Source organism: Cicer arietinum, chromosome 2 (assembly GCF_000331145.2).
Source record: "Cicer arietinum cultivar CDC Frontier isolate Library 1 chromosome 2, Cicar.CDCFrontier_v2.0, whole genome shotgun sequence".
Classification (NCBI taxonomy): domain Eukaryota; kingdom Viridiplantae; phylum Streptophyta; class Magnoliopsida; order Fabales; family Fabaceae; genus Cicer; species Cicer arietinum.
In genome coordinates this window covers 3,049,342-3,053,439 of record NC_021161.2, presented here as the reverse complement: position 1 = coordinate 3,053,439, position 4,098 = coordinate 3,049,342, and the positions used below count along the sequence as shown (strand labels likewise).

The window sequence follows — 4,098 nt, the reverse complement described above, 5'->3', positions numbered from 1 at the left end:
ATGGGTGGGCATATTACAGCGCTTTTGTGAGAAAGCGCTGTAATATGCCACCCATATATGAGTTATGGGTGTGCATTTTAGAGCGCTTTTTTGAGAAAGCGCTGTAAAATGCACACCCATAACTCATATAATGGGGTGCATATTACAGCGCTTTTTGTGAAGAAGCGCTGTAAAATGTGCATAACAAGCGCGCGTTGTATTTACATGTTTTATAGCGCTTTTTTAAAAGCGCTGTTGTATCATTTACAGCGCTCGTTTCCACAACGCTTATTTTTTTAAAAAAAGCGCTGTAAATGGCTTAAAAAAAGCGCTGTAAAATTCGTTTTTTCGCGTAGTGATATGCATTCGTAATTAATATGATATTTTTTTGTATGTTTGACTAATGTTAAGTGTTTATATATTTATATTTTAATTATTTATAAATATTTTCTATTTTTAGTTATTTATTTTGTAAATAATAATTTTGAGATATTACTAATATTGTGATTGATTTCCTTTGTTTTTATATACTTCTTATGGAATGATGATTTTTTACATATTTATCGTGATTTAATAATTAATATAAATTATTGATGTTATATTTATTTATTTTATCATTTTGATTATTCTATAAAGATGATAGTATTATGTGATTGAAAATATTATAGTAATAATTGTAATTATTATATTAAATATAAGAGTTTTGGTTATTAATGTATTTTAAAAATTTAATTACTTTAATTACTTTTTTATAAAATATTAGTTTTGAAATTTTAGTAATATTTTAGTAATAAAATTGTGTTTAAAGACATGTTAAAAGAATTAGTTTTAATGATTGATGGTTTTATTTTAAAAAATGAAAGAAAAGAATAAAATATATTTTATAGATTAAGCTCATTTGTAAGAGTAAAATTTAATTAAATAATAATAAAAAATTAATTGAAAATAAGAAGAAAGAATAGGAGAAAGAGAGGGAAGCGGGACAACAATTCATAGCACAAAACAGCCACACTTGGAGGAAAATGGAAGAAAATTGCTATCGATAAACGATAATTGTTACTAAAACTTTTATCTGTTTTTGTCTAAATTTTAGTATGTTATTTCACTCATTTAGTTAGTCAATTAAATACATTTTTTCATATTTTTAATCATATCAATTTCTATCTAAAATATCCAACTTCTCCATTTATGAAATTATTTTGCTTCGTTATCTTCACCAATTTGAGTGAAATCAACGTCAAAACAACCATGTGAACTGGCTATATTATCCACTGATTATTTTTTGATTTAGGGTAAGTTTGCTTGACTCAATTTCAAAACTGAGTGTGTTCTCATAATTTATTTTTGACGTTTACCATAAACTGTTGAGTTAGATCGATTGAAGGACAAGGAATCAAAGAGAAAAGTTGTTTGCTCATTGACTCGTATTCGTGTGTGAAAGTGTCGAAATAAGATAACGAGTAAGAGAACGTTTAATTAATGTTCAAATATAGAAATTATGAGATTAAAATGTAGAATAGAAAATTTATAAGGTGTTGATTGATTTAATTTCCTTAAATGTGTGGTATTTGATGTTATTGAAAAGCAATAGCTTTTGTGATTGTTTTGTTGTGATTAATATGTATAGTATGCGATAATAATTTCTCATAGATGATTTGATGTTATAGTGTAATGTATTAATTTTCCTTGAGTGATTTTGACTTTATAATGTGATATTTTTTTTTAGGAATGTTTGTGTGATGATATGAGTTTATTATGATTAATTGTGTGTTTTTCTTACTTATATTAATATTATCAATGTGATTTCAAAACTCAACTTCTTCGTTGTTTATGTTTGATTGATTTGGCTTTGAGTTTGCGGAACTGCATATATTATAGATTAATGAGTCTTGAAGTTTAAGTTTGGAAGAAATTTCGTTCTAATAGGTGATACCGGAAAAAAGAGTTGTAATGTGTACTTTAATTGTTTGAAAAGTACTAGTAAATTTTTGGAATTAAATTAAGAAATTATAGTTAAATGAAGTTAATTGAAATTGCACAGTTTTAATTGAAGAATAAAATTTGAATTGTTCTATGTGTACTTTGAGGAATGTGATATCCTAAATTAGTTACAAAAGTTTTTATTTTCTTGGCACCATATTTTCTTTATATGCTGCGAATTTATTTTAAAAATCTAGTATAAATTATTATATATGTTATTTTTGTGTTTTGGGTGTGATATTAGTGGTAAGCTGAGTGGATCAAATGTCTTTTGAGTCAGTCAAATACTAGTCATGTTAGTTGTGTTTGTTTATTTATATTAATTATTTTCACTATTAAATTTTTTTATTATGTTGTATTATGTGTTATATGCTTTTGTGTAGTCAAACATGATTTGTGAAGTTATTATTTAACTATTTGTTGTTTGTTTACTCCGATTGTGTTGTGAATTATAATGTGCTACTTAAGTGACTAAATAAATCATGAAATTAAGATTTTAGTTAATTTTAACCGTTGATTTGATTACGTTACTTACTTATTGAGTGGACTTGTGGCCTGACTGTCTAACTATGACTTTATGCTATCTTGTTTCATGTGAATAATTGAAAATAATTTTTTGATTAGCTAGTTATATGTTATAATTTATTGATTTCATAGGTAATCCTAATTATTGATTGATAGACTTTATATGTGATTTATTGTGCAAAAAATTTACTATGATTTCCCTAAAAAATTTAGGAAGTTATTTCAACCAGTAAACCTGATTAATTAATATAATTATTATTTTGATTTTAATTTTCCTTTGAATCCATTTAGTATTTTCAAAGTTTAAAATGTTAGTTTTATTTTTTGGCATTGTTGTTTAAAAGTTTGGTTTTGACTTTAAATCATTCTAAAATATTTAGTCTTGATGTGAATTTGTTTAAAATGGTTGATCTAATATCTAATTGATTGAAAAATTGATTTGGGTATAAACTATATGTTTAAGGCTTAAGTATTGACTTTTACTGTATATAAATTATTATTATTTTGATATTTCTCTCTGAACTTTCCTTTAGATAGAAAGTATATCTATTACGTCTAAAGTTTTAATTTTGACTAAAAAAAATTTATTTTTGATTTTAAGTTGACATGTGTAAAAAAAAAACTTATGATTAGGATAATCTTATAGATATTATTATCAATTAAAAATTGTGTCTTGAAAAATGTTTATAAAATTTTAACATTCAAGTTTTATATGAGCACATAATTTGATTTTATCAAGTAAAAATCACTTGAAAATGTTGATGGTAGTGAATTTCAAATTGTGGATTTTAATTTTAATTCCTTTGGTTGTGAAACAAATTAGAGGTGCTAACTTTGAAAAAAAAATCAATTTTAAAGCGTGAATTTTAATTTTAAATCATTTGAAAGTGTTAATGGTAGATGATATGTATTAATTTTTCTTGAGTGATTTTGACTTTATAGTATTATATTTTTTTTTTTTTTATGAATATTTGTATGACTAATTGTGTGTTGTTCTTATTTATATTATATATATAATTTCAAAACCCACCTCCTTCATTGTTTGTGTTTGACGGTGTTGCGTTTGCGAAATCGTAGTTAGTATATATATATTAATGAGTCTTGAAATATAAGTTTGAAAGAAATTTCGCTCTCATAGATGATACCAGAAATAAAAATTGTAATTTGTAGTTTAATTATTTAATTAGAAACGTCTGTTGTTTGAGAAATTTACAAGTATTAGTAAGTTTGGAAATTAAATTAAGTAATTATAGTTAAATCGAATTCATTGAGATTACACTGTTTTAATCGAGGAGTAAATGTTGAATTGTTCTAAATTAGTTACAATTTTTATTTTTTTAGCAACAAATTTTATTATCTACTACAAAATTATTTTTAAAATCTAATATAAGTTATTATATATATTATTTTGAGATTTTTAGTGTGACATTGATCATCTCACATTTACCACCATAAATAATATGTTTCTAGCGAAAGGAATTCAAGACATTTTATTCAAAGTCAAAAATTTTAATACAAAAAATTCGTAATATCTAATTTAATTAATAAATATAAATATTGTTAGGTAAATATTATATTTTAGGTTTAATGAAAAATATAAAAAAAAGTTTCCGT

At 23.7% G+C, this 4,098-nt stretch overlaps 1 non-coding gene across 1 annotated transcript; it reads left to right on the top strand.

Moving 5' to 3' along the window:
• LOC113787324 (small nucleolar RNA SNORA69) lies at nucleotides 1-127 on the top strand. The gene has a single exon (XR_003473831.1). It is a non-coding gene; the product is annotated as a small nucleolar RNA SNORA69 (small nucleolar RNA).
• The last annotated feature ends 3,971 nt before the right edge of the window (nucleotides 128-4,098 follow it).